This window comes from Dermacentor silvarum, chromosome 4, assembly GCF_013339745.2.
Source record: "Dermacentor silvarum isolate Dsil-2018 chromosome 4, BIME_Dsil_1.4, whole genome shotgun sequence".
Lineage (NCBI taxonomy): Eukaryota > Metazoa > Arthropoda > Arachnida > Ixodida > Ixodidae > Dermacentor > Dermacentor silvarum.
The window spans coordinates 144,369,710-144,382,071 of NC_051157.2; positions in this window are offsets into that span (position 1 = coordinate 144,369,710).

A 12,362-nucleotide genomic window follows, 5' to 3' on the forward strand; every position below is an offset into this window, starting at 1 on the left:
GTGACAGTTTTTAACACGAAAGTGTTTTATGCCGGGGTCCACCAAGACTTCACTGACGTATTTCCGTCACGGAAATACGTCATAGAACATAATACAAAGAAAGAAACCAGAAGAAAAAGTTCCACAAACATGCGAAATTTGGAAATCGAACCCACGACCTCTCGGTCCGCGACGATAGATCGCCGAGCGTTTAACCCATTGCGCCACAAACGCATTTGCAGAGAGCTACACAGACGCGCCTTATATATCTAACACTCCTCCGTGTACCCGCGCTCTTGCTCGGGGCGGTGCCGCCGCCTACGAGCAGAAAAAAGTTGTCGCAGTTTCACCTGAAAGGCGAAGCATCAATTGCGATAGCAAATTTGTAGAGAGCTATACGGAGTAATGATATTAGCTTTATCAGCTGTATAAACTTGGACATGCAGCAGCACCGGCAACGCGCAGAACTGTTGTCGACGCCGTCGGCGTTTTGCCCGCGTTCGCTCAAAATGCCTGCGGCGTTGGTGACTGTTGCCGGAGCCTCTGATATAAATAGGCATTTGATGCCGCAGCTAAACGTCGCCTCCCTTCCCTCCCCCCCTCCGCCACGGCCTCTCGCGCGTCGAAAGAAGGCGCGTTTGCTCTACATATATGGTGATTGTAAAGGAGGAAAGAGACGCCTACTTCTGCAGCCCTTAAGGAAGCACGGCGCAGAACGCGCGTTTGTTCTCCGCCATGCGTTCACTCGCCGTGAAAGAGCGCGTCCCTCGCGCCCTTTCACTCGCACATACAGCGTTCGGCGGCGCGCGGCGACGATTTCATCTCCATTGACGTCATACGGAACCTCACGGCGACGGCGACGGCGACGGCAGAAATCTGCTTTGAGTGTCCATATAATTGAATAAAAAAGAAGTACTGCATTATGACACTAACGCGCACCGACAGTGAACGCTTCGGTGGTCTCAGCACTACGACGCCTCGATGCCAGCATTCGAAGGGACGCTGGCATCAAGAAGCACTACCAACGCCACCTAGGTGGCGTTCACCGTACTCAGCACAGCGGAGCGTGGCCTCCGCAATTAGCTCTGAAAATGTTTCTGAAGTTGATCGCGGAGGCTGCAATTACGACGCGCTGTACGCGCTGATTTGACTCGGTGACGATTCAGTTACGTGCTTTGTCTTGCGCGTTGTATTAGTGTGTCAGTTACGTGCTTCGTCTTTCGCGTTGTGCTAGCGTGTGCAGCGTAGTGCAGCTTCCATATGCACGACGGTTGCTCATGGTCATCGACGTTGGTAGTCGTGATGGAGGAGACGTGCCACCAGGCGTCAGCGTGGGTGCATCAACGCCTAAGGGCGCTTTAGCCACAAAACACCAATAGACATTATATATCAATGTGCAATAAACATTACACTACTTCTGCGAAGACACGTTTCACTTTCGTGTTCTATACCGATTCCTATATAAGAGGGATCAACCACATTTTTTTTCCATATGCAGACATTATTCGATGTAAATGACCAACCCAAACGGAAGCGCCCAGGAATGAAATTGTGACAGTAGCATCGGTTTCATGAATTATGTCAGCGCGAAGCGACGAAAGGGTGGGTAAGTGGGGGGGGGGGGGGTTGCGGAAAAAATTTCGGGGGGGGGGGGGTTTGAACTGCCCCTCCTGGCTACGCCCCTGATGTGCAGGTGAGTCGGGATACTGTATCCAGTGTTCCGACTTGAGAATTCTGCATATACATCTCCAGTGACCATGTGAGGGCTCTAGAAGGCCAAACAGTGTGCTCACTTCTTGCAGTGGTGTATCACACTTTAGGCAAGATGACAGGAACTGCAGTTTGCATGCCGTGAAAGTGATGGCACACACACAGGCATCGGTCCGGTCTTCTGAAGGCAGAAAACACAAAGAGCCCAATGGAGAAGAAATGCAAGCTCGTGGGCTAGTTGGTGCATGGTGAAATTGAAGAAGGGAGGTACGAGCGAATACACAATGACGCCTACACAAGGAAAACACATTAGACACGGACTTTCAACTGTGTTTTTGTAATTTACAGTGCCACACAAAACGTCTGACCCATGTACATCTTCACATCCTCCCAAGACAAGATATTTATTTGTTATAATAGTGGAAGTGTAGATGTTTGGTAGCTTTATAAGTGGTAAGGAATAACCTAAACAAAAAAACTAATAAAGAGAATATGCATAAGATACATAGGATTTCATAGAAAATGGATGGGGAAGCTTATAGTAGGGGTAGGCTCTCTGAAATTTGGGGGTGGCCCAACTTGGAATTCGCATCATCATCAGCCTATATTTATGTCCACTGCAGGACGAAGGCCTCTTCCTGCAATCTCCAATTACCAATGTCTTGTGCTAGCTGATTCCAGCTTCCGCAAATTTGCAAGCGGGATATGTTATATTTAGGGGTGGAATAAAGTGAACTTTTGAGGTGGGGTGGCCCAACTGAAGTTCGCGGGACAACTTCAATTTCAGGGTGGGCAAACTTGAAATTTGGGGTTGGCACAACTGAAATGTGCAGTTGGGCCAACTTGAAATTTGGGCATAAACCTTCTTAAATTTGGGGGTAGGCCAATTTAAAATTTGGAAGTGGGCCAACCTGATATTTGGCTTGAGCCAACTTGCTATTTGGGGGTGGACGAACTTGAAAGTTGAGGGTGTGCCAACTTAAAATTTGGAAGTGGGCCAACCTGACATTTGGGTTCAGCCAACTTGCTATTTGGGGGTGGACGAACTTGAAAGTTGAGTGTGTGCGAGCTCGAAATTTGCAAGTGGGCCAACCTAAATTGTGGGCTGGGCCAACTTTAAATTTGCATGTGGGCCATTTTAAATTTAGGGGTAGGTCAAATTGAAGTTGGAGGTGGGGTGGCTCAAGTGAAGTTTGGGGTTGACCAACATAAAATTCAGGGGTGGGTCAACTTGAAATTTTGCAAGTTTGTCAACCTAAAATTTGGGGGTAGCCTAACTGAAATTTGGGAATGAGCCAACTTCACTTTCAAGGTGTGCGAACTTGAAATTTGTAGTTTGTACAACTGAACTGTGGGGTTGAGCCAACTTGAAATTTGGGGGTGGGCTAACTTGAAATTTGTGTGTGGGTCAACTTGAGGTTTTTGTGTGGCCCAATGTGCAATTGAACACTGCTGAGTGTCCTTCGAACTATGCACTCCTCGCTCGTAAGTGAGTGCATTGGCGTGTTTTCATTACCAAGACACAGAATGCAGGCAAGAGCTTGCGTGGACAAGGAACGCGTGCATAACACAGGTGAGAGTGGCAGTGAGGGTTACATGGCATCGCAGCAATGCACTCTCTCCTCATGCAACAACTCATGTACTACTGCGGCAGCTTGAGTGCCCTTTCGCCCACCCTGCTCTTTCGAGGCATGCTCGTACCTGGCCATCCTGCTCAATTGGTACGATCGCTTTGAAGGGGGCGGATATGGCGAGAAAAGCTGACAATTGTATGCTGATGCCTAAGCATTCTTTGCCACCGCAAAGGATATGGGTAGACGAGCATAAGCTAAGAAAAGCAAGTAAGGAAAAGTGAAGTCACAGTCGAGCCAAACACTCCCAAGCATTAGTAGACAATTCTGAGAATTTCTGTTGCTGCATCTTTTCTTCTGTAGACTTGCGATCGGCCTATTGGCAAGTCGCATTGTCCGAGTCTGACCCACGGAGTAATCTGACCATGCAAAGACAGCTTTCATTATGCCTGTCAGGCATGCGTGAATTTATGGTGATGCCATTTGACCTATGCAAGGTACCTGCGACATTCGAATGGGTGATGGACAATATTTTGTGAGTCCACAAATGAAAGAAGTGTTTGTGTTATTTAGACGACATGATAGCTTTCTTCCGTTATTTCACCACTCACGTCACACGTCTACGCGAATTTCTTCTTTGCCTTACCACTGCTGGCCTTCAACTTCAGAACCCGCCAGCTGACCATACTTTGCCGTGTCGTTTCCAAACACGGTGTCCTTCCTGACAAGCTTTGTGCTGTCACATAATTTCTGCAGCTGACTACAGTGAAAGAGCTATGAAGTGTTGTCGGTCACTGCTATTATCAATACGTCAACATTTTTTGGCGATACCCCAGCCTATATGCAATAAGTATAATGCTTTGTGTGTGCACAAAAATGTGCTATTTTCAGACGTTTGATTGCTATAGTAGCATAAATGAAGTTGATTGGATGCTTTATAAGTGACAAGGGACTATCTAAACCAAAAAAATATACAGAGAATACCCATAAAGATGCAAAAGGCTCCATAGAAAATGCATACGGAAGCTTATAGTAGTGGTGGGCCAACTTGAATTTTGGGGTGGGTCAACTTGAAATTTGTTAGTTGGCCAACTTAAAATTTGGGGTGGGCCAACATATATTTAGAGGTATGAAAAATAAAATTGGAGAGGGGGTGCGCCAACCTAAATGTGAGGGTGGCCCAAATTGAAATTTAGAGGCAGGACAACTTGAAATTTGGGGGTGGGGATGGGCAAACTGAAGTTTGGGTGTGGGTGACTTAAATTTGGGGGTGTGCTAGCTACACTTAAGGGTGAGCCAGCGTAAAATTTGGACATGAGCAAATTTTGAATTTTGAGGGCAGGCCTACTAAAAATTGGCAAGTGGGCCAACTTAATTAAATTCGGGGTGGACCAACTTGATATTTGGGGGTGGTCCAACCTAAATTTATGGGTGGGTTAGCTACAAGTTTGGAGGTGGGCTAGCTTATGTTTAGGGGTGTGCTACCTTAATCTTTGGGGTGAGCCAACTTGAAATTTGGACATAGGCAAATTTGAAATTGAGAGGGGGACAACTTGGAATTGGCAAGTGGGCTAACTTAAATTGGGGATGGGCCAACTTGAATTTGGAGGGTGCCCAACCTAAATTTAGTGGTGGGTCAACTGGAAATTTGGGGTGGGCCAACTTAAATTTAGAGGTGGGTCAGTTTAAAATTTGGGGGTTGGCTAACTATAAATTTGCATGTAGTCCAACTTAAATCAGGGGTGGGCCTACTTGAAGTTTGGAGATGTGTGTTGGTCCAACTGAAGTTTGCATAGGCCAACTCAATTGGGAGGTGGCCAAAGTTATTTTGGAGTAGGCCAACTTAAAGTTTGGGATTTGGCACAACTGAAATATGGTGTTGGGCCAACTTTAAATTTGGGGGTGGACCTGATTATATTTGGAGGTGGGCCAACTTGAGATTTTGGGCTGGCACAATGCCCAATGGAACGCTACTGAGCATCCTTCGAGTTATAAATTCTTCGTGGGCAAGAGACTGCATTGAGATGCTTGGTGCATTTTCATTGGGCCTTGGTGTAGGATGCGGGTAAGAGCTCGCGTGGACAAGGAATACAAGAATAACACAGGCTCGCGCGAGCAACTACGAGGGTGACATAACATCGCGGCGATGAGCTCTCTCGTCATGTAACACCTCACGCGCTACTGCGGCAACATGAGTTCTCTTTCGGCCACTCTGTTCCGTCGAGGTGCGCTCGTGCCCGACTTGCCGGGTCTATTGGTACAATCGTTTTGAAGGGGCCGGATACGGCGTAAAAATCTGACAATTGTCTGCTAAAGCCTACGCATTCTTTGCCACCCAACAGCCATGGTTAGACGTGCATAAGCTAGGAAAATCAAGTGAGCAAAAGCGAAGTCACAGCCAAGCCAAACACTACTTTGGTATTAGTAGAATATTCTCAAAATTTCTGTAGCGTTTTGCATCACTTTGCACGCAATTTTGTGGCTCCTGGCTGGCCCTAGCGAACTTCGCGATTGGACTTCGGCAGGTGACCAAGCCTTGACCGATCTCGACTGCCTGCTTACCTTGCAGCCCACCCTACATGAAAACGACCCGAGTGCTCCGACCGAAGTTCATATACGGACGCCAGTAACGTTGGTCTTGGAGCCGTCCTTGCACAGCGGCAGTCCGGCTTCCAGGAATATATGGTTACTTACGCGAGTCGGGCCCTCACAAAGGCAGAAACCGATTATATCTGTCACAAAAAAGGTGTGCTTGGCTATAGTTTGGGGTTTAAGCAAATTTCGCGCTCACTTCTCTTCCCTTCCACCATCGCTTCAACGTTCGGACAAACCACCACGCGATGTGACGGCTTGCATCACTGAAAGATCCGTCGGGCGTCTTGCACATTGCACTCTTCGACTGCAAGAATTTGACATTCGCGTCATCTATCGCTCTGGGCGTCAGTATTATGACACAGATACTCTGTCGCGCTCACCCCTGAACTGCACTGCGATCAACGTCGATCTCAATTATTTGATATGGTCCTGTCCTGCCACAGCCAGCTCCAGGGACAAGCACACCCGACCTTTAAGAGTGGCGTCGTATGACAACTGGGTCGCACAGCAAGGAGACACACCAGAAGAATTAACGCTTTCTTGTCCTACAAGGAGGCAGGCATCCTTCCTTTCACCTGATGCTTTACTCCCATATTAGGCCACAGGTTCTCCTTTCTAATAAAAGTTTAAATCAATCAATTTCCGATCATCCATGCAATCCGACAAAACACTGCCCTCATCCACGGAGTGCTGCTTGCTATGCTTACTGTCACTGATATGCTTTCTGAACAGAAGCGAGGTACTGCGCCAGGCCGGGACGGCATTACCGTCGATTTCGTGGCCAACCTTTCCGAGTCAGCATACCTCTCACTCTTACATTTGATCAACACAGTATGGGAGGGAGAACCCCTCCCCGTGGAATGGACCAATTCGGTGGTCACATTCATTCCCAAACCCGGTAAGCCCGTCAGCATTAAGGCATTGCGCCCCATCTCGCTCACCTCCTGTGCGGGCAAACTCATGGACACCATGGTCTGCGACCGCCTCTCCGCATACCTATAAAGGAAAGGCGTCTTTGCTGACTCGATGTTTGGGTTTCGCCCTCATCTGTCCGCACAAGACGTCCTTCTCCATCTCCAGCACGACATCATCGTACCTAATACTATTCACGGCAATGACAAAACTGTCCTGGCCCTCCATCACCGAGGCATCTTCGACATTGTCAAAAATAGTAGTATCCTTACCAACCTTAGCACCACGAAATGCGGCTCTAGGGATTTCCGGTACATCTGGGCATTCCTCTCACATCGCACCGCCTTCATCCGCATCGAATCTGCAGAACACGGTCCGTACCCACTGGGCACCCCGGGTACACCCAAGGCAGCCGTCCTGTCACCGTTCCTCCTCAACCTAGCCATGCTCCAACTTCCTTTGCTCGTCGCCGAGGTAGAGGACACACACCACACTCTATACGCAGATGACATTACCATCTAGACCAACTCCGGCTCTCCCGCACAAATTGAAGTCCTCATGCAGCATGTGGCGCCTATTGTGGACACCTACGCCCCCTTATCCCGGCCCGGAATGTTCCCCTACCAGATCATCTCTTCTCTCGATCTCATCTCTACCGCCACCTCAGATATCTCTCCCTTCTGGCCCGATACAGGTCACCTCAGAACTTCGCACATTAGGTCTCCACATCTCTACTCTCAACCTTGGTTCCACCATTTCCCGTCTCCGACGCACTAGCGAGCAGGTTAGCCGTATGATTCGGCGGGTCTCCAGCAAACGTGGCGGCTTCCGCGGCCGGCACTCCCTCCGCTTAGCTCAAGCGTTTGTGACCAGCCGAGTCCTCTACCCCACACCCAACCTTCGCTTGCCTTGCCACCACGAGAACCAGCTGGACTCACTGCTCCGCTCGATTCACAAGCGAGCACTAGACCTTCCCATTCCTACCTCCAATCGCCGATTTGTGGTTTGGCAGTGCATAACTAGTATGACGAGTTGCGGGAGGCCCATCTCGTCAACCAAATCAACCGCCTGTCCCAGACAACTCCTGGGCACCGCCTTCTTGATAAGCTCTCACTGAACCCAATTTCTACCCCACTTCCCCCTGCCTCCGTCCTGGAGTTATGGCTGCGCAATCTTTAGGTTGAACCTATTCCTCGCAACATGAATCCCACTCAACGCACAGGCAGACGCCTAGCCCGAGCATACTCTCGTCACACACGGTACTACGATCGTCCTGGCATCTTCTATGAAGATGTCCCGAGACCAACTCCCTCCAGACACTTTACGGCCCGCAGTGAACTCCGAGGGTGACCACATTGATGTCCTCTCTTTCCACTCGCCGCACGCAACACAGGCCGAAGAGAAGGCCATCGCTTTGGCCGTCTCTCACCCCACCTCAAGGGGGTGACTCGCCCTACGCCTGTTCACGGACTCGCGCTACGCCTGTTCCCGACACCTTCATAGTACCATAGCCCCTCTGACCGCCCACTTCCTTCGGGCGGCATCATGGAGCTTTGAGCCTCACGCCATCCGCATTGTTTGGTCTCCTGGGCACGCGGGTCTTCCCGGTAAAGAAGCGGTGCATGCCGCTGCCTGTGTCTCTCCCTCCCGGGCCGTTACCACCTCCGACTCTCCGTCTACCCCAGGCACCTCAATTATTACGCAGTACCGCGCAATTCTAGAGCATTATCGGACCCTCGCGGCGCCTTTACCCAGACCCTGCGCGAGGCCTCTCTAAAGCGGATGAGAGACTTCTGAGACACTTGCCGACTAACACCTTCTTGTGTCCAGCGACCGCCAGCCATTTCATGAGTCTGCACTTGGGGGTAATCAGTAATGTCATAGTGAAGTGGTGGTGAAATAGCAGCAGACAACACGAAACCGACAGCCACTATCAGCAGCTTGAATGCCAAAGCACATTCTATGTGGGTGTGCATGTTTTGTTAGCTTGCGCACAAAGTAATGCGATAAGAGATAATATTAAGACATCAATACCTTATGAGGCCCAAAATGATCATGCAGGACAAAAAAAGCCACGCTCGGAGAGTTGACAAGCCCCATAGTTGAAATAGCAGAAGTTCAGAGGCACGCTTTAATGGTTCTTCTTAGCCAGTCTGCACTGGTAATCAGTCATGTCATAGTGAGTGGTGGGTGAAATAGCAGCGGACAACACGAAACTGACAGCCACTGTCAGCACTTGAATGCCATAGCACATTCATGTGGTTGCACTGTTTATTTTGTTATCTGGCTCACACAAGTAAGTGCGAATAAGAGAATAAATATAAGACATCATTAGCTTAGTGAGGCCCAAAATGCTCATTCAGGCAGCCACCGTCGAGTTTGACGAGCCCCATAGTGAAATAGCAGAAGTCAGAGCACGCTTTATGGTTCTCGTTAGCAGTCTGCACTGGTAATCAGTCATGTCATAGTGAGTGGTGGTGAAATAGCAGCAGACAACACGAAACTGACAGCCACTGTCAGCAGCTTGAATGCCAAAGCACATTCATGTGGTTGCATTGTTTATTTTGTTATCTGGCTCACACAAGTAATGCGAATAAGAGAATAAATATAAGACATCAATAGCTTAGTGAGGCCCAAAATGCTCATTCAGGCAGCCACCTCGAGTTGACGAGCCCCATAGTGAAATAGCAGAAGTCAGAGCACGCTTTATGGTTCTCTTAGCAGTCTGCACTGGTAATCAGTCATGTCATAGTGAGTGGTGGTGAAATAGCAGCAGACAACACGAAACTGACAGCCACTGTCAGCAGCTTGAATGCCAAAGCACATTCATGTGGTTGCATTGTTTATTTTGTTATCTGGCTCACACAAGTAATGCGAATAAGAGAACAAATATAAGACATCATTAGCTAAGTGAGGCCCAAAATGCTCATTCAGGCAGCCACCGTCGAGTTTGACGCGCCCCATAGTGAAATAGCAGAAGTCAGAGCACGCTTTATGGTTCTGTTAGCAGTCTGCACTGGTAATCAGTCATGTCATAGTGAGTGGTGGTGAAATAGCAGCAGACAACACGAAACTGACAGCCACTGTCAGCAGCTTGAATGCCAAAGCACATTCATGTGGTTGCATTGTTTATTTTGTTATCTGGCTCACACAAGTAATGCGAATAAGAGAACAAATATAAGACATCATTAGCTTAGTGAGGCCCAAAATGCTCATTCAGGCAGCCACCGTCGAGTTTGACGCGCCCCATAGTGAAATAGCAGAAGTCAGAGCACGCTTTATGGCTCCGTTAGCAGTCTGCACTGGTAATCAGTCATGTCATAGTGAGTGGTGGTGAAATAGCAGCAGACAACACGAAACTGACAGCCACTGTCAGCAGCTTGAATGCCAAAGCACATTCATGTGGTTGCACTGTTTATTTTGTTATCTGGCTCACACAAGTAATGCGAATAAGAGAATAAATATAAGACATCGTTAGCTTAGTGAGGCCCAAAATGCTCATTCAGGCAGCCACCTCGAGTTTGACGAGCCCCATAGTGAAATAGCAGAAGTCAGAGCACGCTTTATGGTTCTCGTTAGCAGTCTGCACTGGTAATCAGTCATGTCATAGTGAGTGGTGGTGAAATAGCAGCAGACAACACGAAACGACAGCCACTATCAGCAGCTTAGAATGCCAAAGCACATTCATGTGGTTGCATTGTTTTTGTTTATCTGGCTCACACAAGTAATGCGAATAAGAAAATAAATATAAGACATCAATGGCTTAGTGAGGCCCAAAATGCTCATTCAGGCAGCCACCGTCGAGTTTGACGAGCCCCATAGTGAAATAGCAGAAGTCAGAGCACGCTTTATGGTTCTCTTAGCAGTCTGCACTGGTAATCAGTCATGTCATAGTGAGTGGTGGTGAAATAGCAGCAGACAACACGAAACTGACAGCCACTGTCAGCAGCTTGAATGCCATAGCACATTCATGTGGTTGCACTGTTTATTTTGTTATCTGGCTCACACAAGTAATGCGAAGAAGAGAATAAATATAAGACATCAATAGCTTAGTGAGGCCCAAAATGCTCATTCAGGCAGCCACCCTCGAGTTTGACGCGCCCCATAGTGAAATAGCAGAAGTCAGGGCACGCTTTATGGTTCTGTTAGCAGTCTGCACTGGTAATCAGTCATGTCATAGTGAGTGGTGGTGAAATAGCAGCAGACAACACGAAACTGACAGCCACTGTCAGCAGCTTGAATGCCAAAGCACATTCATGTGGTTGCATTGTTTATTTTGTTATCTGGCTCACACAAGTAATGCGAATAAGAGAACAAATATAAGACATCATTAGCTTAGTGAGGCCCAAAATGCTCATTCAGGCAGCCACCCGTCGAGTTTGACGAGCCCCATAGTGAAATAGCAGAAGTCAGAGCACGCTTTATGGTTCCGTTAGCAGTCTGCACTGCAATCAAGTCATGTCATAGCGAGTGGTGGTGAAATAGCAGCAGACAACACGAAACCGACAGCCACTATCAGCAGCTAGAATGCCAAAGCACATTCATGTGGTTGAATTGTTTAGTTTCTTATCTTGCTCACACAAGTAATGCGAATAAGAGAACAAATATAAGACATCATTAGCTAACTGAGGCTCAAAATGCTCATTCAGGCAGCCACCGTCGAGTTTGACGCGCCCCATAGTGAAATAGCAGAAGTCAGAGCACGCTTTATGGTTCTGTTAGCAGTCTGCACTGGTAATCAGTCATGTCATAGTGAGTGGTGGTGAAATAGCAGCAGACAACACGAAACTGACAGCCACTGTCAGCAGCTTGAATGCCAAAGCACATTCATGTGGTTGCATTGTTTATTTTGTTATCTGGCTTCCACAAGTAATGCGAATAAGAGAATAAATATAAGACATCAATAGCTTAGTGAGGCCCAAAATGCTCATTCAGGCAGCCATCTCGAGTTTGACGAGCCCCATAGTGAAATAGCAGAAGTCAGAGCACGCTTTATGGTTCTCTTAGCAGTCTGCACTGGTAATCAGTAATGTCATAATGAGTGGTGGTGAAATAGCAGCATACAACACGAAACCGACAGCCACTATCAGCAGCTTGAATGCCAAAGCACATTCATGTGGTTGCATTGTTTGTTATCTTGCTCACACAAGTAATGCGAATAAGAGAATAAATATAAGACATCAATAGCTTAGTGAGGCCCAAAATGCTCATTCAGGCAGCCACGCTCGAGTTTGACAAGCCCCATAGTGAAATAGCAGAAGTCAGAGCACACTTTATGGTTCTCTTAGCAGTCTGCACTGGTAATCAGTCATGTCCTAGTGAGTGGTGGTGAAATAGCAGCGGACAACACGAAACTGACAGCCACTGTCAGTAGCTTGAATGCCAAAGCACATTCATGTGGTTGCACTGTTTATTTTGTTATCTGGCTCACACAAGTAATGCGAAGAAGAGAATAAATATAAGACAAAATTAGCTTAGTGAGGCCCAAAATGCTCATTCAGGCAGCCACCCTCGAGTTTGACGTGCCCCACAGTGAAATAGCAGATGTCAGAGCACGCTTTATGGTTCTGTTAGCAGTCTGCACTGGAAATCAGT